The 25214-nt window shown below is 43.4% G+C and overlaps 1 pseudogene; it reads right to left on the bottom strand.

Moving 5' to 3' along the window:
* Positions 1 to 345: 345 nt before the first annotated feature.
* The window catches only part of LOC109941855 (uncharacterized), a 28728-nt pseudogene continuing 3859 nt past the window's right edge, over positions 346 to 25214 (bottom strand).

Below are 25214 nucleotides of genomic sequence, written 5' to 3'. Positions count from 1 at the left end.
AGGAATGTAATGATATATATTATTTATATCACCTTTCTCTCTTTCTTATTTTTAAAACCCTACTTTCATTTTAGGGTTTAGTCCATCTTTGAGAATTATTATTTTATTATCATTATCCTTATTATTTTATTAATGCACAAACATAAAAACTCCACATGATGCATTTTTTTCATCTGTTTGGATTAAACTCTAAATTTCAGGTATGCTCTTTTTATGATGCAAATGAGACACATCAAATGAGGAAAACACTATATATTCCTTGTACACAATTTTGAGTATTACAACGACATACCCGAACTATGTGCGCGAAACAGTATGTGCGACAGCACACGAACGATGCGCGAATCAGCACGCGACCACGGGCACATCACGCATGAACAACGCGTAGACAGCACGCCACTGCGCGCGGAACAGCACCCGCGACAGACGAGAATAACTGAACATGTGACATGTTTATACTAAACGAATGTTAAATAAATATAAAGTAGTTAAATTTGAAAGGGAATTAGGCTTACACCTATTTCCTAATTGATTTTGGTGGTTGAATTGCCCAACACAAATAATTGGACTAACTAGTTTTGCTCTACTCTATAAGTTATACAGATGCCAAAGGTTCACACTAAGCCAATAAAAAGACCAAGAAAAGGGTTCAACAAAGAGAGCAAGGGATAACCGAAGGATGCCCTGGTCTGGCGCACCGGACTGTCCGGTGTGCCACCGGTGCACCACCGGACAATGTCCGGTGCACCAGGGGACTCCAAGCCAAACTCTTCGCCTTCGGGAATTCTCAGAGGCGCTTCGCTATAATTCACCGGACTGTCCGGTGCACCACCGGACAGTGTCTGGTGCCCCAGGGGAGAGCGACTCTGAACTCGCCAGCTTTGGGAATCCGCTCCGCTATAATTCACCGGACATGTCCGATGCACACCGGACTGTCCGGTGAGCCAGCGGAGCAACGACTACTTCGCGCGCAACGGTCGACTGCAATTAAATGCGCGCCTGCACGCGCAGAGGACAGAACACGCGCGGGTGGCACACCGGACAGTCTACAGGACTTGTCCGGTGCACCACCGGACAGCCAGGCGGGCCCACAAATCAGAGCTCCAACGGTCGGAACCCAACGACCTGGTGACGTGGCTGGCGCACCGAACTGTCCGGTGCGCCATGCGACAGCAGCCTCCACCAAACGGCTAGTTTGGTGGTTGGGGCTACAAATACCCCCAACCACCCCACATTCAAGTCATCCAAGTTTTCCACCTTCCAACTACTTACAAGAGCTCTAGCATTCAATTCTAGACACACCCAAGTGATCAAATCCTCTACCAATTCCACACAAAGCTTTAGTGATAAGTGAGAGAGATTTGTTGTGTTCTTTTGAGCTCTTGCGCTTGGATTGCTTCTTTCTCTCATTCTTTCTTGCGATCAACTCAATTGTAACCGAGGCAAGAGATACCAATTGTGTGGTGGTCCTTGCGGGAAAGTTTGATTCCCGTTTGATTGAGAAGAGAAGCTCACTCGGTCCGAGGGACCGTTTGAGAGAGGGAAAGGGTTGAAAGAGACCCGGTCTTTGTGACCACCTCAACGGAGAGTAGGTTTGCAAGAACCGAACCTCGGTAAAACAAATCCGCGTGTCACACTCTTTATTCGCTTGCGATTTGTTTTGCACCCTCTCTCTCGGACTCGATTATATTTCTAACGCTAACCCGGCTTGTAGTTGTGATTAAGTTTGTAAATTTCAGATTCGCCCTATTCACCCCCCCTCTAGGCGACTTTCAATAGGTATCAGAGCCCGGTGCTTCATTAGAGCCTAACCGCTCGAAATGATGTCGGGAGATCACGCCAAGAAGAAGATGGAGACCGGCGACAAGCCCACTACAAGCCACGGGAAAGCTTCATCAGAAGAGTCCCGCAACAAGGGGAAGGGGAAGGAGAAGAAATCCTCTTCCCACAAGTCGCATCGGAGTGGCGACAAGAAAAAAGAAGATGAGGAAGGTGGTCTACTACGAGACCGACACTTCATCACCTTCCACCTCCGGCTCCGACGCGCCGTCCATTACTTCTAAGCGCCATGAGCACAAGAAGTTTAGTAAGATCCCCTTACGATATCCTCACATTCCTAAACATACGCCTTTACTTTCCGTCCCATTAGGCAAACCACCAACTTTTGATGGTGAAGATTATGCAAGGTGGAGTGATTTAATGCGATTTCATCTAACCTCACTCCACAAAAGTATATGGGATGTCGTTAAGTTTGGTGTACAGGTACCATCCGTAGGGGATGAAGATTATGATGAGGACGAAGTGGCCCAAATCGAGCACTTCAACTCCCAAGCCACAACTATACTCCTCGCCTCTCTAAGTAGAGAGGAGTACAACAAGGTGCAAGGATTAAAGAGCACCAAGGAAGTTTGGGACGTGCTCAAGACCGCGCATGAGGGAGATGAGCTAACCAAGATCACCAAGCGGGAGACGATCGAGGGGGAGCTCGGTCGCTTCCGTCTTCGCCAAGGGGAGGAGCCACAAGACATGTACAACTGGCTCAAAACCTTGGTGAATCAAGTGCGCAACCTCGGGAGCAAAAATGGGATGACCACGAAATGGTTAAGGTTATTCTAAGATCACTTGTTTTCCTTAACCCTACTCAAGTCCAATTAATTCGTGGCAATCCTAGATATACACTAATGACTCCCGAGGAAGTAATCGGGAATTTTGTGAGCTTTGAGTTCATGATCAAAGGCTCAAATAAGATCAACGAGCTTGATGGCCCCTCCACGACCGAAGCACAATCGGTCGCATTTAAGGCGACGGAGGAGAAGAAGGAGGAATCTACATCGAGTAGAACACCGATCGACGCCTCCAAGCTCGACAACGAGGAAATGGCGCTCATCATCAAGAACTTTCGCCAAATCCTCAAGCAAAGGAGGGGAAGGATTACAAGCCCTGCTCCAAGAAAGTTTGCTACAAGTGTGGTAAGCACGGTCACTTTATAGCAAAATGTCCTATTTCTAGTGACAGGGGCGACGACAAGAAGGGGAGAAGAAAGGAGAAGAAGAAGTACTACAAGAAGAAGGGCGGCGATGCCCATGTTTGCCGGGAGTGGGACTCCGACGAGAGCTCCACCGACTCCTCCTCCGACGAGGACGCAGCAAACATCGCCGTCACCAAGGGTCTTCTCTTCCCCAACGTCGGCCACAAGTGCCTCATGGCAAAGGACGGCAAAAGGAAGAAGGTAAAATCAAGATCCTCCACTAAATATGAAACCTCTAGTGATGAGGATAATGCTAGCAATGAGGAGGATAACTTGCGTATTCTTTTTGCCAACCTAAACATGCAACAAAAAGAAAAATTAAATGAATTGATTAGTGCTATCCATGAGAAGGATGACCTCTTGGATACCCAAGAGGACTTCCTAATCAAGGAAAAAAAGCATGTTAAGGTTAAAAATGCTTATGCTCTAGAAGTTGAAAAATGTGAAAAATTATCTAGTGAGCTAAGCACTTGCCATGAGACTATTAACAACCTTAGAAATGAGAATGCTAATTTGTTAGCTAAGGTTGATTCAAATGTTTGTGATGTTCCAATTCCAAATCTTAGAGATGATAATGTTGATTTGCTTGCTAAGATTGAAGAATTGAACATTTCTCTTGCTAGCCTTAGGATTGAGAATGAAAAATTACTTGCTAAGGCTAAAGAACTAGATGTTTGCAATGTTACAATTTCCGATCTTAGAGATAAAAATGATATATTGCGTGCTAAGATTGTTGAACTTAATTCTTGCAAACCCTCTACATCTACCACTGAGCATGTCACCATTTGCACTAGATGTAGAGACATTAATGTTGATGCTATCCATGATCACCTAGCTTTAATTAAGAAACAAAATGATCACATAGCTCAACTTAATGCTAAAATTGCCGAGCATGAACTAGAAAATGAAAAATTTAAGTTTGCTCGTAGTATGCTTTATAATGGGAGACGCCCTGGCATTAAGGATGGCATTGGCTTCCAACAGGGAGGCAATGTCAAACTTAATGCCCCTCCTAAGAAATTGTCCAACTTTGTTAAGGGCAAGGCTCCCATGCCTCAGGATAACGAGGGTTACATTTTATACCCTGCCGATTATCCCGAGAGCAAAATTAGGAGAATTCATTCTAGGAAGTCTCACTCTGGCCCTAACCATGCTTTTATGTATAAGGGTGAGGCATCTAGTTCTAGGCAACCAACCCGTGCTAAGTTGCCTAAGAAGAAAACTCCTAGTGCATCAAATGAACATAGCATTTCATTTAAAACTTTTGATGCATCTTATGTGTTAACTAACAAATCCGGCAAGGTAGTTGCCAAATATGTTGGGGGCAAGCACAAAGGGTCAAAGACTTGTGTTTGGGTACCCAAAGTTCTTGTGTCTAATGCCAAAGGACTCAAAACCATTTGGGTACCTAAAGTCAAGAACTAAACTTGTTTTGTAGGTTTATGCATCCGGGGGATCAAGTTGGATCATCGACAGCGGGTGCACAAACCACATGACAGGGGAGAAGAAGATGTTCTCCTCCTATGAGAAAAACCAAGATCCCCAACGAGCTATCACATTCGGGGATGGAAACCAAGGTTTGGTCAAAGGATTGGGTAAAATTGCTATATCTCCTGACCATTCAATTTCCAATGTTTTTCTTGTAGATTCCTTAGATTACAATTTGCTTTCTGTTTCGCAATTATGTCAAATGGGCTACAACTGTCTTTTTACTGATGTAGGTGTCACTGTCTTTAGAAGAAGTGATGATTCAATAGCATTTAAGGGAGTGTTAGAGGGTCAACTATACTTGGTAGATTTTGATAGAGCTGAACTCGACACTTGCTTAATTGCTAAGACTAACATGGGCTGGCTCTGGCATCGCCGACTAGCACATGTTGGGATGAAGAATATTCATAAGCTTCTAAAAGGAGAGCACATTTTAGGATTAACAAATGTTCATTTTTGAGAAAGACAGGATTTGTAGCGCATGCCAAGCAGGGAAGCAAGTTGGTGCTCATCATCCGCACAAGAACATCATGACGACTAACAGCCCACTGGAGCTCCTACACATGGATCTATTCGGCCTGATAGCTTACATAAGCATCGGCGGGAGTAAGTACTGTCTAGTTATTGTGGATGATTATTCTCGCTTCACATGGGTATTCTTTTTGCAGGAAAAATCTCATACCCAGGAGACCTTAAAAGGATTCTTGAGACGGGCTCAAAATGAGTTCGGCTTAAGGATCAAGAAAATTAGAAGCGACAACGGGACGGAGTTCAAGAACTCTCAAATTGAAGGTTTCCTTGAGGAGGAGGGCATCAAGCATGAGTTCTCTTCTCCCTACACGCCACAACAAAATGGTGTAGTGGAGAGGAAGAATCAAACTCTATTGGACATGGCAAGAACCATGCTTGATGAGTACAAGACTTCGGATCGGTTTTGGGCCGAGGCGGTCAACACCGCTTGCTACGCCATCAACCGGTTATATCTACACCGAATCCTCAAGAAGACATCATATGAACTCCTAACCGGTAAAAAGCCCAACATTTTATATTTTAGAGTCTTTGGTAGCAAATGTTTTATTCTTGTTAAAAGAGGAAGAAAATCTAAATTTGCTCCTAAGACTGTAGAAGGCTTTTTACTAGGATATGATTCAAACACAAGGGCATAGTCCTCTGGACAAGTTGAAGTTTCTTGTGACGTTGTGTTTGATGAGACTAACGGCTCTCAAGTAGAGCAAGTTGATCTTGATGAGATAGGTGATGAAGAGGCTCCGTGCATCGCGCTAAGGAACATGTCCATTGGGGATGTGTGTCCTAAGGAATCCGAAGAGCCTCCAAATGCACAAGATCAACCATCCTCTTCCACGCAAGCATCTCCACCAACTCAAAATGAGGATGAGGCTCAAGTTGATGAAGGAGAAGATCAAGAAAATGAGCCACCTCAAGATGACAGCAATGATCAAGGGGAGATGTAAATAATCAAGACAAGGAGGATGAAGAACCAAGGCCGCCACACCCAAGAGTCCACCAAGCAATCCAACGAGATCACCCCGTCGACACCATCCTCGACGACATTCATAAGGGGGTAACCACTAGATCTCATGTTGCATATTTTTGTGAGCATTACTCTTTTGTTTCCTCTATTGAGCCACACAGGGTAGAGGAAGCACTACAAGATTCGAATTGGGTGGTGGCGATGCAAGAGGAGCTCAACAACTTCACTAGGAATGAGGTATGGCATTTGGTTCCACGTCCTAATCAAAATGTTGTAGGAACCAAGTGGGTTTTCCGCAACAAGCAAGACGAGCATGGTGTGGTGACAAGGAACAAAGCCCGACTTGTGGCCAAAGGATACTCCCAAGTCGAAGGTTTGGATTTTGGTGAAACCTATGCACCCGTAGCTAGGCTTGAGTCAATTCGTATATTATTCGCCTATGCTACTTACCATGGCTTCAAGCTTTACCAAATGGACGTGAAGAGTGCCTTCCTCAATGGACCAATCAAGGAAGAGGTCTATGTTGAGCAACCTCCCGGCTTTGAAGATAGTGAGTACCCTAACCATGTTTATAAACTCTCTAAGGCGCTTTATGGGCTCAAGCAAGCCCTAAGAGCATGGTATGAATGCCTTAGAGATTTCCTTATAAATAATGGCTTCAAAGTCAGAAAAGCCGATCCTACGCTCTTTACCAAAACACTTGAAAATGATTTGTTTGTATGCCAAATTTATGTTGATGATATTATATTTGGGTCTACTAACGAATCTACATGTGAAAAGTTTAGTAGGATCATGACACAGAAATTCGAGATGTCTATGATGGGGGAGTTGAAGTACTTCTTGGGATTTCAAGTAAAGCAACTCCAAGAGGGCACCTTCATTAGCCAAACAAAGTATACTCAAGATATTCTAAGCAAGTTTGGGATGAAGGATGCCAAGCCCATCAAGACACCCATGGAAACCAATGGGCATCTCGACCTCGACACGGAAGGTAAATCCGTAGATCAAAAGGTATACCGGTCGATGATAGGCTCTTTGCTTTACTTATGTGCATCTCGACCGGATATTATGCTTTCTGTATGCATGTGTGCAAGATTCCAAGCCGACCCTAAGGAAGCTCACCTTACGGCCGTAAAACAAATCTTGAGATATTTAGTTCATACTCCTAAGTTTGGGCTTTGGTATCCTAGGGGATCCACATTTGATTTGATTGGTTATTCGTATGCCGATTGGGCGGGGTGTAAAATTAATAGAAAGAGCACATCGGGGACTTGCCAGTTCTTGGGAAGATCCTTGGTGTCTTGGGCTTCAAAGAAGCAAAATTCCGTAGCTCTTTCTACCGCCGAAGCCGAGTACATTGCCGCAGGCCATTGTTGCGCGCAACTACTTTGGATGAGGCCAACCCTTAGGGACTACGGTTACAAATTAACCAAAGTCCCTCTTCTATGTGATAATGAGAGTGCAATCCGCATGACGGATAATCCCGTTGAGCATAGCCGCACTAAACACATAGCCATTCGGTATCATTTTCTAAGGGATCACCAACAAAAGGGAGATATCGAGATTGCATACATTAACACTAAAAATTAATTAGCCGATATCTTTACCAAGCCACTTGATGAACAAACTTTTAACAAACTTAGGCATGAGCTAAATATTCTTGATTCTAGGAATTTCTTTTGATGTCTTGCATACATAGCTCAGAAATATACCTTTGATCATATCTCTTTCATGTGATATGACTAATGTGTTTTCAAGTCTATTTCAAACCAAGTCACAGGTGTATTAAAAGGGAATTGGAGTCTTCGGCGAAGACAAAGGCTTCCACTCCGTAACTCATCCTTCGCCATAGCTCCGAGCAACTCTCCGTCTTTGGTATAATCTTCACTCATATTTTATTTACCAAAGGGGAGAAAGTAGTTACAAAGGGCTTATATCTCACTCAAAGTATCCGTTTTTGGCGATTCATGCCAAAGGGGGAGAAAGTATTAGCCCAAAGCAAAAGGACCGCACCACCACCTAGTTTTAAAAACTAATGATTTTCAAATTGATAAATTTCAAATGGTATCTTATTGTGTTCAAAAGGGGGAGAAAGTAGTATTTTCAAAATCGATATCTTAAAACCCTCTTGAACACTAAGAGGAGGATTTCATTAAGGGGGAGTTTTGTTTAGTCAAAGGAAAAGCATTTGAAACAGGGGGGAGAAAATTTCAAACCTTGAAAATGCTTCGCAAAATCTTATTCATTTACCTTTGACTATTTGCAAAAGGACTTTAAAAAGAATTTAAAAAAGAATTTGCAAAACAAAACATGTGGTGCAAGCGTGGTCCAAAATATCAAAAAATAAAAGAAACAATCCATGAATATCTTATGAGTAGTTATATTGGCTCAATTCCAAGCAACCGTTGCACTTACAATTATGCAAACTAGTTCAATTATGCACTTCTATACTTGCTTTGGTTTGTGTTGGCATCAATCACCAAAAAGGGGGAGATTGAAAGGGAATTAGGCTTACACCTATTTCCTAATTGATTTTGGTGGTTGAATTGCACAACCCAAATAATTGGACTAACTAGTTTTGCTCTAGTCTATAAGTTATACAGGTGCCAAAGGTTCACACTAAGCCAATAAAAAGACCAAGAAAAGGGTTCAACAAAGAGAGCAAGGAATAACCGAAGGATGCCCTGGTCTGGCGCACCGGACTGTCCGGTGCACCACCGGACAGTGTCCGGTGCACCAGGGGACTCCAAGCCAAACTCTTCGCCTTCGGGAATTCTCAGAGGCGCTTCGCTATAATTCACCGGACTATCCGGTGCACCACCGGACAGTGTCCAGTGCCCCAGGGGAGAGCGACTCTGAACTCGCCAGCTTCGGGAATCCGCTCCGCTATAATTCACCGGACATGTCCGGTGCACACCGGACTGTCCGGTGAGCCAGCGGAGCAACGGCTACTTCGCGCGCAACGGTCGACAGCAACGCATTAAATGCGCGCCTGCGCGTACAGAGGACAGAACACGCGCGGGTGGCACACCGGACAGTCTACAGGACTTGTCCGGTGCACCACCGGACAGCCAGGCGGGCCCACAAGTCAGAGCTCCAACGGTCGGAACCCAACGGCCTGGTGACGTAGCTGGCGCACCAGACACTGTCCGGTGGCGCACCGGACTGTCCGGTGCGCCATGCGACAGCAGCCTCCACCAAACGGCTAGTTTGGTGGTTGGGGCTATAAATACCCCAACCACCCCACATTCAAGTCATACAAGTTTTCCACTTTCCAACTACTTACAAGAGCTCTAGCATTCAATTCTAGACACACCCAAGTGATCAAATCCTCTCCCAATTCCACACAAAGCTTTAGTGATAAGTGAGAGAGATTTGTTGTGTTCTTTTGAGCTCTTGCGCTTGGATTGCTTCTTTCTCTCATTCTTTCTTGCGATCAACTCAATTGTAACCGAGGCAAGAGACACCAATTGTGTGGTGGTCCTTGCGGGGAAGTTTGATTCCCGTTTGATTGAGAAGAGAAGCTCACTCGGTCTGAGGGACCGTTTGAGAGAGGGAAAGGGTTGAAAGAGACCCGGTCTTTGTGACCACCTCAACGGGGAGTAGGTTTGCAAGAATCGAACCTCAGTAAAACAAATCCGTGTGTCACACTCTTTATTCGCTTGCGATTTGTTTTGCACCCTCTCTCTCGGACTCGATTATATTTATAACACTAACCCGGCTTGTAGTTGTGATTAAGTTTGTAAATTTCAGATTCGCCCTATTCACCCCCCTCTAGGCGACTTTCAAAATTAATATTATCCATGTTAATATTTATTATAAAAGCCCAAGTTGAACACTACACATTTAATCTAATTAGAATATTAATCCAATAAATATTAATCGAGCGAGCCTTAAGTTAAGTATCTAAAATATATGACCCGACAGATTAACATTATTAACGTGAGTTTTCGTAAGCGAAAATAATTTATTATCATGAGCAGACGTCGTGCAACCCGCGTCATTGACACGCGAGATACGTGCGAACGATGCGCGGCAAGGCGAGCGACATGAGTAAGTGGCACACGCGACGCATGCAAACGACGTGTGACAACGCGCGCGAACCGCACGCGTGACACGCGCGAACGACGCGCGACAACACGAGAATAACGCCTGGACTATGCGCACGAACAACACGGCGACGACGAGCGCCACACGTGCGAACAGCGCGTAGACAGCACACAACATGCGACTATCACCAGATTATAATTAGATGTTCAAAACTATATTTCTAAGTTGATTTTTAGTTAATATAATTTATTTACGTAGAACATTTTAGATAAATTGAATTAACAATCAGTCAACGATTAACAAGATCTCATTACTAATTATGAACGATTAAAGCGAAATGATTAACTAATGTGTGCGGATCGCGTGCGCGACGTAGCGCGAACGGACGGTGACGACGCGCACGCGAAAGGCAACAACGACACGTGCGAACGGCGCGAACGCGCGAACGCCCAGGGGGTAGACGGGGGTAGATGGGGATAGACGGGAGTCGTCTAGGGGGTAGACGGACGTCGTCGGGACCCTGACGACGCGCTGTGCGAATGCGGTTTTGGGACGGTCGTTTATCCGGGGTTTGACGAATCGTGGTTACGCTAAATGAATACCAACTATAGTGTTTTACCTCAACTTAGTCGAATTAACAATTATCTATCATATATCCCAATACCTTTACTACTTATCCTGGATTACTTGGTTATGCTAATATTTGTCGATTCAATGTGTAATGGATTAACCAACTCAATTAACTTTACGCGAGGAAAAACTATTAACGCGTGCAAAGCGCGCGACATGAAGCTGGTGCGCACGACGCGTGAACAGCGAGTTCCGACGCGCGATGGACGACAATGACATACATCGCGGACACACAACGACGATGGTGTTCGCAACTAGGGATTCACGTCGCAGTCATGCACGAGCTGAGACGGGGCACGCTGCGTAGTGGGTCACGCTAGCTGCGCACGGAGGCTGTGATGAACTCATCGGGCTGGCCATGCTAAGCGCACGTCGCGTTACGTGCCACACCGAGGGCGGGCTGGGGCGTCCTGTGCAGGGGCTGCACGAGCTGGCCGTCGCGGACCGCTCCAAAGGCTGCGCACCACGCTGGCCATGGGAAGCAAGAGAGAGCTTGCCAGGAAAGATGGGAGAAAGCGAGTGGATTCTCACCTGCGCTCGACGAAGACGGCCCAGGCGCGCAACGACGAGATGTAGGGGTGGATGCAGCGAGCTTCGACATGGATGGGCAGCGCGGCGCGACGGGGCTCGACCGTGGGTGTCTGTTCTCTCAGCTGCTGCGCGCGACGGGCAAGGTGGGGAAGGGGTGATTGGGAGTAGGAATCGGCGTCACGGGCATGCGAGGCAGTTTTCTAGGAAGAGGATCAGGAGCCGAGATGACTGAGCCACACGACGAGCATGCGCATGGGACGCCGTGCGGCCTGGCTCCTGGAACGTGCGATGTGGGGAGAAGCTAGTGGGACCCACGCGGCACTGGGCAGTTGCCCGCTCGCGCAAGCGCGCTGGGCGCGGCGGGGAGCACGCTGGCGCGGCTGCGACACAGGCAAGCACGTCGGCGGCTGGGAGCGCGGTCTAGGGTTTGGGCGCGGGGCCGTGGGAGCTGGGCCTGGCAGGCCGCGGGGAAGGAGCGCGGTGGGGGGCGCGTGGACGCGCTGGGCTGCGGGGTCGCATTGGGCTACGCGCGCCGAGTGGGCCAGGGGAAGGGGCGCCATATGGGCCAGTAGGAGGGGAAAGGGGCGCGGGCGGGCTGAAAGGGAGTGGGTGCTGATTTCCCTTTTATTTATTTATTTCTTTTCATTTTCTCTCTTTTTTATTTCTATTCTCTCCGATTTAATTTCAAGCTCGAGCACAAACTCATAAATGAGAAGAATTCACAACCATCAAACTCATCCATCAAAATAACTATGTACTCGAGCATAACGAAACAACTGAAAACTCCCCTAGTGTTTTTATTTACTAGGCTCACACCTATAAAATAACCCTCCTCTATTTAGAAAAACAGGTAAAAAGAAGGGAAGAAAGGGGGTAACACCTGAATTTGGTAAATATTAGAAAAGAAATTTTGTACCCCCAAAATCCGGGTGTTACAGTATAGTAATAAGATGCCCCTACGCTATCCCCGTATTTCAAAGCGCGCTCCATTACTTTCCATACCCCTAGGCAAACCACCATATTTTAATGGTGAAGATTATTGTATGTGGAGTGATAAAATGAGGCACCATCTAACCTCACTCCACGAAAGTATTTGAGATATTGTTGAGTATGGAGCGCAGGTACCTCAAGTAGGGGACAAAGACTACGACTCGGACGAGGCCGCCCAAATTAGGCACTTTAACTCCCAAGCTACGTCTATACTCCTCGCCTCCTTGTGTCAAGAGGAGTATAACAAGGTGCAAGGGTTAAAGAGCACCATAGAAATTTGGGACGTCTTCAAAACCGCGCATGAAGGGGACGAGGTGACCAAGGTCACCAAGCGTGAAATGATCGAGGGAGAACTCGGTCGATTCGTCCTCAACAAAGGGGAAGAGCTGCAAGCCATGTACAACCGACTCAAGACGATGGTCAACCAAGTGCGCAACCTCGGGAGCACCAAGTGGGATGACCATGAAATGGTCAAGGTTATTCTAAGATCCCTTGTTTTTGCAATCCCACTCAAGTGCAATTAATTCGTGGGGATCCTAGATATAAACTAATGTCTCCTGAGGAAGTGATTTGCAAGTTTGTGAGCTTTGAGCTAATGATCAAAGACTCCAAACACATTATCAACTTGGAGCAAGGCGCCACCTCAACACCCAAGGTGCAACCCGTTGCATTCAAAGCAACGGAAGAGAAGAAGATGGAGTCTACACCAAGTAGCCTTCCAATGACGCCTCCAAGCTCGACAACGAGGAAACGACACTCATCATCAAGAGCTTCCGCCAAATCCTTAAGCAAAGGAGGGGGAAGGACTATAAGTCCCGCTCCAAGAAGGTGTGCTACCGGTGTGGTAAGTCCGGTCACTTTATTGCAAAATGTCCAATTTCTAGTGAAAGTGACAGGGACGAAGACAAGAAGGGGAAGAAGAAGGAGAAGAAGAAATACTACAAGAAGAAGGGTGGCAATGCCCACGTATGCCGGGAATGGGACTCCGACGAGAGCTCCACTGACTCCTCCTCCGATGAGGACGTCGCCAACATCGCCGTCAACAAGGGACTTCTCTTCCCCAACATCGGCCACAAGTGTCTCATGGCTAAGGACAACAAGAAGAAGGTACACTCTAGAGCCACCCCAAATATACAACATCTAGTGATGAGGGTAGCTCTAGTGATGATGAAGATAATTTAATGTCTCTCTTTGCCAACCTTAGCATGGACCAAAAGAAAAAATTAAATGAATTAATAGAAGTCATTAATGAGAAGGATGAGCTCTTGGAAAGCCAAGATGACTTCCTCATTAAAGAAAACAAAAAAATTGTTAAACTAAAAAATGCTTATGCTCAGGAAGTAGAAAAATGTGAAAACTTAACTAAGGAGCTTAGCATTTGTCATGATTCAATTTCTAGTCTTAGAAATGAAAATGCTAGTTTAGTTTCTAAGGTTAAAGAATTGAATGTTTGCAATGATTCCATTTCCTGTCTTAAAAATGAGAATGCCATATTAAATGCTAAGATAGAAGAATTAAATATTTGCAAACCATCTACATCTACTGTCGAGCATGTTTCCATTTGCACTAGATGTAGAGATATAAATGTTGAAGCTATTAATGATCAACTTGCCATGATTAAAAATCGAAATGATCACATAGCTAAGTTAAATGCTAAAATTGCTGAGCATGAACTAAAAAATGAAAAGTTTAAATTTGCTCGTAGCATGCTTTATAATGGGAGATGCCCTGGCATTAAGGATGGCATTGGTTTCCAACAGGGAGGCAATGTCAAGCTTAATGCCCCTAAGAAATTGTCTAATTTTGTTAATAGTAAAGCTCCCATGGTTCAGGATAGTGAGGGTTACATTTTATATCCTGCAAACTATCCCGAACATAAGATTAGGAAGATTCATGCTAGGAAACCTCATAATGTTTCTCACCATGCATTTATGTACAAAAATGAGGCTTCTAGCTCTAGGTATACCACTCATGTTAAATTGCCTAGAAAGAAAATTTCTGCTGCATCAAATGAGCATAATGTTTCATTTAAGACTTTTGATGCATCATATGTTTTAACTAACAAATCAAGCAAAATAGTTGCCAAATATGTTGGGGGAAACACAAGAGTCCTAAGACTTGTGTTTGGGTACCCAAGGTGCTTGTTTCTAACGTCAAAGGACCCAAGACTGTTTGGGTACCTAAGAACAAGGCATAAAATTGTTTTGTAGGTTTATGCATCCGGTGGTTCAAGTTGGATGATCGATAGCAGGTGCACAAACCACATGATAGGGGAAAAGAGAATGTTCTCCTCCTATGAGAAAAATGATGATACCCAACGAGCTATCACATTCGGGGATAGAAATCAATGTTTGGTCAAAGGATTGGGTAAAATAGCTATATCTCCTGACCATTCTATTTCCAATGTTTTTCTTGTAGATTCTTTAGATTACAACTTGCTTTCTGTCTCTCAATTATGCAAAATGGGCTACAACGGTCTATTTACAGATATAGGTGTTACTGTCTTTAGAAGAAGTGATGATTCAATAGCATTTTAAAAAGTGTTATAGGGTCAGCTATATTCAGTTGATTTTAATGATAACCAAGCTGAAGTTGACACTTGCTTAATTGCTAAGACTAATATGGGTTGGCCCTGGCATCGCCGACTTGCTCATGTTGGGATGAAGAATCTTCATAAGCTTCTAAAGGGAGAGCACATTTTAGGACTAACCAATGTTCATTTTGAGAAAGACAGGATTTGTAGTGCATGCCAAGCAGGAAAGAAAGTTGGAGTCCATCATCCACACAAAAACATAATGACGACGGACAGGCAACTCGAGCTACTCCACATGGACCTATTCAGCCCGATCGCTTACATAAGCATCGGCGGGAGTAAGTACTGTCTAGTTATTGTGGATGATTATTCTCGCATCACTTGGGTGTTCTTTTTGCAGGAAAAATCACAAACCCAAGATACATTAAAGGGATTCTTGAGATGGGCTCAAAATGAGTTCGGATTAAGGATAAAAAAGATAAGAAGCGACAATGGGACGAATTTCAAGAATTCACAAATTGAAGGTTTTCTTGAGGAAGAGGGCATCAAGCATGAGTTCTCTTCTCCCTACACACCTCAACAAAATGGTGTAGTGGAGAGGAAGAATATAACTCTACTAGATATGGCAAGAACCATGCTTGATGAGTACAAGACTCCGGACCGGTTTTTGGGCCGAGGCGATTAACACCGTCTGCTACTCCGTCAACCGACTATATCTTCACCAAATCCTCAAGAAGACATCATATGAACTCCTCACTGGTAAAAAGCCAATGTTTCATATTTTAGAGTCTTTGGGAGTAAATGCTTTATTCTTATTAAAAGAGGTAGAAAATCTAAATTTGCTCCTAAGGCTGTAGAAGGTTTTTTACTTTGTTATGACTCAAACACAAGGGCATATAGAGTCTTCAACAAATCCACTGGATTGGTTGAAGTTACTTGTGACATTGTGTTTGATGAGACTAATGGCTCCGAAGTGGAGCAAGTTGATCTTGATGACTAGATGATGAATAGGCTCCATGCGTCGCGCTAAGGAACATGTCCATTGGGGATGTGTGTCCCAAGGAATCCGAAGAGCCTACTCAAGCACAAGATCAACCGTCATCTTCCATTCAAGCATCTTCACCAACTCAAGATGAGAATCAGACTCAAAATGATGAAAACGAAGATCAAGAGGATGAGCCATCTAAAGAGGAGGACAGTGATCAAGGGGGAGATGAAGATAATGAAAACAAGGAAGATGATCAAGAAATTCAGGGTCAAATAACGCCACACCCAAGAGTCCACCAAGCAATTCAAAGGGATCACCCCCGTCAACTCCATCCTTGGTGACATTCATAAGGGGGTAACCACTAAATCTCGAGTTGCACATTTTTGTGAGAATTACTCTTTTGTTTCCTCTATCGAGCTTTACAAGACAGAGGATGCATTAAGAGATCCGGATTGGGTGATGGCAATGCAAGAGGAGCTCAACAACTTCACGAGGAATGAGGTATGGCATTTAGTTCCACGTCCTAATCAAAATGTTGTAGGTACCAAATGGGTATTCCGCAACAATCAAGATGAGCATGGTGTGGTGACAAGGAACAAAGCCCGACTTGTGGCCAAAGGTTATTCACAAGTCGAAGGTTTGGACTTTGATGAAACTTATGCACCCATAGCTAGGCTTGAGTCAATTCGCATATTACTTGTCTATGCTACTTACCATGGCTTTAAGCTCTATCAAATGGACGTGAAAAGTGCCTTCCTCAATGGACCTATCAAGGAAGAGGTCTATGTTGAGCAACCTCCTGGCTTTGAAGATAGTGAGTATCCTAACCATGTGTATAAACTCTCAAAGGCGCTTTATGGGCTCAAGCAAGCCCCAAGAGCATGGTATGAATGCCTACGAGATTTTCTTATCACTAATGGCTTCAAAGTCGGAAAAGCTGATCCTACTCTCTTTACTAAAACTGTTGCAAAAGACTTGTTGGTATGACAAATTTATGTTGATGATATTATATTTGGGTCTACTAACAAGTCAACATGTGAAGAATTTAGTAGGATCATGATACCGAAATTCGAGATGTCAATGATGGGGGGAGTTGAAGTATTTCCTTGGATTTCAAATCAAGCAACTCCAAGATGGCACCTTCATCAGCCAAACAAAGTATATTCAAGACATACTTAAGAAGTTTGGAATGAAGGATGGCAAACCCATCAAGACACCCATGGGAACCAATGGACGTCTCGACCTCGACACGGGAGGTAAATCCATAGATCAAAAGGTATATCGGTCGATGATAGGATCCTTACTCTACATATGTGCATCTCGATCGTATATTATGCTTTCCGTATGCATGTGTGCAAGGTTCCAGGCAAATCCTAAGGAAGTTCACCTTAGGGCCGTGAAAAAAAATCATGAGATATTTAGTTTACACTCCTAAGTTTGGGCTTTGGTACCCCAAGGGATCCACTTTTGATCTAATAGGTTATTTCGATGCCGATTGGGTAGGGTGTAAAATTGATAGAAAGAGCACATCAGGGACTTGTCAGTTTCTGGGGAGATCCCTAGTGTCATGGGCTTCAAAGAAACAAAACTCAGTAGCCCTGTCCACCGCCGAAGCCGAGTACATTGCCGCAGGTCATTGTTGTGCTCAATTACTTTGGATGAGGCAAACCCTTAGGGACTATGGCTACAAATTGAGCAAAGTCCCTCTCCTATGTGACAATGAGAGTGCAATCCGCATGACGGATAATCCTGTTGAACACAGCCGCACTAAGCACATAGACATCCGATATCACTTTCTGAGGGATCACCAACAAAAGGGAGATATCAAAATTGCTTATGTTAACACTCAAAACCAATTAGCCGATATCTTTACCAAGCCACTAGATGAGAAAACCTTTAGCAAACTTAGGAATGAGCTAAATATACTTGATTCTCGGAACTTTGATTGAAACATTGCACACATAGCTCAATTATATACATTTGATCATGTCTCTTTCATTTGGTACAAATGCATATTTCTTATCTTCTTGTGCTAAAGGCTAAGACTAATGTGTTTTCAAGTGTATTTCTATACTTAGCCTTAGATTGAAAGGGAAATGGAGTATTCGGCAAAGACAAGGCTTCCACTCCAACTCTGACGGTATCATTTACCCTTTGCCGTTACTCCCACAAACTCTCAATGGTATAACCCTTCACTCATATTTATATTACCATTCGGGATAAAGTATTAGGCCCCAAAGGGGGAGAAAGATGCAAGAGGGCTCTCAAGTTCTCCATTTTTGGCGCTTAATGCCAAAGGGGGAGAAAATATTTAGCCCAAAGCAAAAGGACCGCACCACCATTTCAAAAAATTTCGAAATGAAGTTTTAATTGGTATTTCTCAATTGGTATTTATTTCAATTGATGTATTCTCAAATTAGTATCTGATATCAATTGGTATTTATGTTTCACTTGACTTATGAAAGTAAAATTTCATATTGATATCTATCTCAAAACCCTCTTGAAAGCTAAGAGCAGAATTTCATTCAGGGGAGTTTATATTTAGTCAAAGGAAAAGCATTTGAAACAGGGGGAGAAATTTCAAATCTTGAAAATGTTACTTGAAATCTTGTTCATATACCTTTGACTACTTTCAAAAAGAATTTGAAAAGATTTTCCAAAAAGAATTTGCAAAAAAAACATGTGGTTCAAATGTGGTCCAAAATGTTAAATAAAAGAAAAAACAATCCATTCATATCTAGTGAGATTTTAAATTGGTTTAATTCCAAATAACCTTTGCACGATCATATAAATTGCAAACTAGTTACATTCCTACACTTATTATTTGCTTTGGTTTGTGTTGGCATCAATCACCAAAAAGGGGGAGATTGAAAGGGAAATAGGGTTAACCATTTCCTATAAAGTAATTTTGGTGGTCGATGGTCAACGCAAACAAATGGACTAACTAGTTTGTCTAGATTTCATGTATTACAGGTGCATAAGGTTCAAACACAAACCAAGAAAGAAATCAAGTTAGGGATACAATTTTATTGGAGCAAAAGGAATTGAGTGTGCTGAAAAATGGCGAACCGGACTGTCCGGTGTGCCACCGGACAGTGTCCGGTGCACCAGGCCATACGACTTCAAATCAGCCACTCTCGGGAATTCCAGGGCGCACTCTGCTATAATTCACCGGACTGTCGGGTGTGCCACCGGACTGTCCGGTGAGCCTGCGGAGCAACGACTATCTGCGCCAACGGTCGACTCTGCAAAGTAAATAGTGTCACGACAGAAGTGAGAACAGGAAGTCAGAGGGGCACCGGACTGTCCGGTGCCGCAAGAAGACAAAGCCTTCAACGGTCGACCATCTCCGAACCCTAACGATTGGGTGACGTGACAGAGCACCCGACAAGGAACAGTGTCTGTCCAGTGGCGCACCGGACTGTCCGGTGCGCCCATCGCCAGCAGCCTTCCCAACGGCTATGGAAGTGGTTAGGGGCTATAAATACCGCCCAACCACCTCATTCATATCCATCCAAGCATTCCAAACATCTCATTCAATACAAGAGCAAAAGACTCCACACCAAGACACATCAAATAGATTGAATCCTCTCTTAGCCTCCAAATCAACTCAATTCCATTAGGGACTTGAGAGAGGGTGTTTTTGTGTTCATTGTTGCTCTTGTTGCTTGGCTTGGTATTTTTCTTTTCCCATTCTTATTATCAAGTGCTTTGTAAGCGAAGCAAGAGACACCAAGTGTGTGGTGGTCCTTGCGGGGTCTTAGTGACCCGTGAGATTAAGGAAGAAGGCTCACTCGGTCTAAGTGACCGTTTGAGAGAGGGAAAGGGTTGAAATAGACCCAGTCTTTGTGAACTCCTCAACGGGGACTAGGTTCTTTGGAACCGAACCTCGGTAAAACAAATCACCGTGTTCACTCGCCTTGATTCTTGTTTGATTTGTTTTCCCTTCTCTTTTGGACTTGAATTTAGTTCTAACGCTAACCCCCGGCTTGTAGTGTGTGTTTAAAGTTAAAAATTTCAGGTTTCGCCTATTCACCCCCCTCTAAGCGACTTTCAAAAGTGTGCATACAAGTTTTGAATACTTGTAGGAGACTTGCACTTTGATTTGATATCAAGAGGGGAAAATTATCTATAATCCGAGCTTTGGCACATATACGTTAAATGATACCAATTGAAACACAATTGAAGTATTATACCACTTGTAGTATATGTCATATAAAAATATCAATTGCTATATCATTTTCATAGGAATGTTAAATAAGCTATGTGCTGTGCTTAATTAGACATTTTAAACCATGTAGGTTTGCTCAATAATACGAATTGAAAGTGATCAATCCTACCATATGATTTACCTAGTATGCATGCATTTTTAATCAAAAGTAAATACCAATTGTAGCACTAGGTATGAAAGGTAAAAAAACTAGATATTGAAAAATAGATACGCATATCTAAAAAGGAAATGCAATAGATCTAGTTACCTTAGTCATGGGTGGGGAATTTGGGTCCAAAGTATTCACTAGCCCTACTTGGCAATGGACTTGATCCAATATGATGCATCTCATGATATACATCCCAGTCTTGACAAGTCTCCAAATTCCCCGAAGTCCTTCGTACTTCTCACTCCCTCTTGGAATCCAAATTTTCTTGGTGCTTTTCATGGTTGAAATATTTTCTTTTGGCACCCAAATGTGTTTGGTCCCTTTCCCTTTGTTGGCTTGCTTGTTGGCCTTGATAGCTATCACCTTTCCATTCTTATTCTTTTTTATCAAGTATGGTGTAGCAGCATTTTTATCCACCTTGTTGATGTAGGTGTTGAAGATTTTGCTTGTTGGCTTTTGCTTAAGCTTTTGCTTGAGCTTTTGCTTTTGTTTATCCTCGACCTTTTCGCCTTGTATTGGTAAGACTTGTGGCCTTCCTTGTGGCATAGCCTACAAATCATAGTTTCTTCCTCCACAGGCTTGTTCACTCCCGCGGTGGTGTTATCCTGATAAGGTTGGATTTGTTTGGCTTTGCCTTCCTTGTCATACAAAGCCTTGCCAAGGCGAGCCACCTCTTGCTTTAATTGCTCATTCTCCACTGCAATCTCATCTGGACATGTTTCTATAACAACGTTTTTAATAAGAACTTGATTGCAGGGGTTAGAATCATCAATCAAATTAAAGCAAGAAGTAGAAGCATCTTTCTTAATAATTTTAGATATTTCAACCAAAGATACTTCTGAGTTGCTACCAATGTTTTCTAGCTTAGTAGTTAGCTCATCATTATGTATGCTAAGAATTTCCATTTTACCTAGCAAATTTTCAATGGCTTCTTGAAACCTAGCTAACTTAGCCTTAAGTTTTTCATTCTTTTTAATAAGGCCATCATTGATAGCTGAGGATGGAGCACTAGACTCTAATTGCTCAATTTTAGATGATAGCTCATAGTTCAAATTTGCAAATTTTTCAAAATTTTCTAGTAAACCTTTATAGTCATTTGAGAGCTAATCAACTTAGTTTTTAAAGTTTTAAGTTGAGCCTTTTGCTTAGTGCATACATCCTAAAAATTTTTAACGGCTTCCATAAGCTCATCTATGGAGGGCTTTCCCTCACCTTCATCATCACTACTGCTATCATCACTAGAGGATGAGATACTCATTTTACCACTTGCCATAAGGCACTTGTGTGATGACCGTGATGAGTGTGATGAGAATCGATGACTGCGCGTTCTTGGAGGTTCATCTTCGCTTGAAGAATCACCTAAGTTTTGACACTTGTAAGCGCCTTGCCTTTGCTCCTCCCTTTGGTGGGTTCAGTCATATTTGGACAGCTGTCCCTGAAGTGTTCCTTCTCCCCGCATGCGAAGCATCCTCTCTTTCTTTGCTTTTCCTGTCAATGTTAAAGAGAAGATCCTTGATCTGTAGGGGCACACCCATTAGATTAATTTTGTGGATCATCCCCATCACCTTTTCGATGCGTCAGATTGTTTCTTCATCCTCGGAGGATGATGTGGATGGTTGATTATCTTCATCATCATCACTTTTTTCTTCTTCCTCTTAATCACTTGAGGAACTTGGAGTGGGAGTCTTCTTTTTGCCTTTTCTTTCATCACATGCAAAAGCATATGGCCTTGAAGAAGTTGGCTCCTCTTGTCGACCTATTTTTTGCAACATCTCAAATGCCGCAATTTCCCAATCACAATGGTCGGGGTCATTGTACTCAAGTCCTCCATGTTGTGAAGAATAGTGATGATGCTCCCGTATCTTTGTTGTGGTAGTAGGTAGACAATCTTCCTCACAATGTCTGCATCACCTAGCTTATTAATGTCAATAGAATTGAGATCATTGATGATTAGATTCAAACGAGAATACATATCTCTAACAAGCTCATTATCCTTCATATCAAAAGAATTATACTCATTTAAGACTAGACAATGTTTTTGCTCACGGACATTAAATGTGCCGTCATGGAGAAATTTTTTAATGTAAAAAGTTCATTAAAAATATCCATGCTAAGAGCTTCATAGAAGCAATTTTTGGCTCTAGTATTTAAATGAATTTCTTTTTCTCACTCGTGGTGGGTTTCTAGGGATTTTTGGGTGGTTTCATCCCGTCACGAGTGACTCTACAAACACCTAGATCAACGACCTCTAGGTAACAAGCCATTCTAGCACTATAATATGAGAAGTTAGTGCCGTCGAAGTGTGGTGGCCTATGGCTATGGGTATCCATCCCCTTTCTCTAAAAAGCGTCGGCTCTTTTAGCGGTGAAGCTAAAGCTTTTCAAATGAGCCAAACCAGGCTTTGATACCAATTGAAGGAAACGAGTGACGCCTAAGAGGAGGGTGAATTAAGACTTCTAAAACTTTCTCTAAATTAGGCCACAATTAAATCTCTAGAGCAAAACCTATGCAGATAAACAATCTACAATGTGCAACTAGGTTTTGTCTAAGTGTTGCTATCTCTACCGCAATAACTAAGTTTCAATCCTAAACAATCTAATTATAAAGACAAGCTTGAAACTTAAATGCTTAATATAAATGCGGAAGGTAAAGAGCAAGGTAGAGATGCAAAACTCTCGTGGATGACGCCAGTATTTTTAACGAGGTATCCGGAACCACGCAAGGTCCTGACTAATCCTCGTTGGTGCCCCTACGCAAAGGGAAGCCCACGCGAGGGCCAAGCACCACGGTCGAGTAACTTCGTAGAGAGTCGCGAGCCATTTCCACGTGCAAGTGGTGCTCTGCTTCTGGCTCCTCTCGGATGCTCCCCGCCGTCTCCACTATCAAGCTTCCGGCCTAAACGCCGCGGGCCTCGTTCCCTCCAGTACATGGTGGCGGCCGTGACACAAACGCGATTGTCACGGTCTCGCAAGACTCTCGCCCCCACTCGGTACAATTACAATGGCTCACGCAAGAGCCGAGGGGTTGTGTGGTTTTTCTAAACTTAATCAACTAACTAGGGTTCACCTAGAGCAAGCGCTAAAGCAGTCTAACTAACCTAAGCACTTCGCTGATTCTTTGGGCTTCTTTTGTTCTTGAGTCTTGGACTTTTAAGCTATTTTTATGTCTTCATTTGAGATGTTGTATCCTCAGTGTCTTAGTCCAATCCTCTTCGCATCCTGTGAACTATAAACATAAACACTAGCAAACACATTAGATCACGTGTTATGTTGATAATCAAACACCAAAACCTTTTGAGCCAAATAGCCAGGGGTCCATTTTCCTTACATATATATAAAGGGAAGATGTCTGGACCCGTTATAAGTCAGTTCTCGAGTTAATTCCGTAGTTTTAGCTAACAAATACCGCAAAAAATCCAGAACCCTAACTAATTCTGCGCACGCACGGACGATCTGCGCCGCCTACCCATTTCGGGGCTCAATAGCTTGCTTAGATAATAACTGACACCATAGGGCTGATTCGGTGGACAGAGATAATGAGGGGATCTATGGGGGAGGAATCCCCTTGCTATCAAAATAGCAATGGGATTTCTCCCCTGTCCACCAAATCAACATCGACGCACCGAATTAAATATTGGGAAGGGCTGGGTAAAAAACCCGTAACTCGAACCCAGAATACCCGAATCTAAACCCGAAATACCTGAAACCCGAATTTTGTTCGGGAATTTCAGGTAGCAACTTGCAAAACCCGAATTTATTTCGGATAATTCGGGTATCATAATCGGGTACCCGAAATACCCGAACTTTCATGTGTCATGTACTCATTTCATTCTTAATTATTAATTTGTATATCTATAATTATGTGTAAGTGTGCATGACTTGTGATTGTAGATTGCTTGTGTTTTTTATGTCCATGTATATTATTATTCAAACCGTATTTTCATACTAATTTAATAGGGTGCATGCGTTTTTATAAAGCTGACACAACAGTTCGGGTAGTTTGGGAATACCCGAACCCGAAATTCCGGATACCCAAATTTTCGGATATTGTAAAACTCAAAATTTTAAATACCCGAATTACCCGACCCGAAACTTTCGGGTAACACGAATAGGGGTGGATAACAGAGCCAGCTCGACTCGGCTCGTTAAGGTAACGAGCCACAGAGTCAGCTCGGCTCGGCTCGTTTACGAGCTCGAGCTGGCTCGTTTAGCTCGCGAGCCAGAGCGGAAAAAAATAATATGTACATAATAATTATTTTTAGTTAATTTCAAACTAATTTAATAATAGAAAATAGTAATTATACTCATAGTTTCACAAACCACGTCAATTTAACACCAAATTAGCACAATTCATCACTCATTAATTCACAATTCACATACATGTTCATCAGTTTAACCCATAATTATATTTGCATGGACCAAATTAACACATGACATAGTTTATTAATCATTAGTTTAATTCATAGGCCATAGACACGTCACATATATATATATATAACATGTTCATCAATTATTCTGTAAATGATATGCATATAGTTTCGTTTTGCTGGAATATGGTAGCTCATTTAGCTCGCGAGCTGGCTCGTTAACGAACCGAGCTAGGATGTCAGCTCAACTCATGAAAAAATTCAAACGAGCCGATCCGAGCCGAACAGAGCTGACCATGAATTGAGCGAGCCAGCAAGCCACGAGTATTTCGTCCAGCCCTAAACACGAATGCCCACCCCCTTGAGATGATGATACAACGGCCGCCAACGCTTACACGGCCGCAAAGATCGCGCCACACAGGATCAAGGCCTCCGTTGGTGAGGCAAATGAATGAACCGTGCTTCCAGGAACGGTGCAGTGCAGCGGGATCGGTGGGACAGCGGGAGCGCCGAGACACCTGTGACCGCCTGACCGTTGATCCTTCCTCGCCGCACCGCATGACGATGCGTAACATGCGCCGCTGCTTTTAGAGCTGTCGGGAAATACCAAAGATAGTCTACAATCTACATGGTCCATTGAAACCTATTTTTTTCTAGGTTTCCATCGCATGTAAACCGGTTGAATGAGAAATATCTTCTAATTTACTGTTTTCTTTTCTCATTTCTTGTTTTCTTGTAT

This window comes from Zea mays, chromosome 8 (assembly GCF_902167145.1).
Source record: "Zea mays cultivar B73 chromosome 8, Zm-B73-REFERENCE-NAM-5.0, whole genome shotgun sequence".
Classification (NCBI taxonomy): Eukaryota; Viridiplantae; Streptophyta; class Magnoliopsida; order Poales; family Poaceae; genus Zea; species Zea mays.
This window is presented reverse-complemented; position numbering and strand designations above follow the sequence as displayed.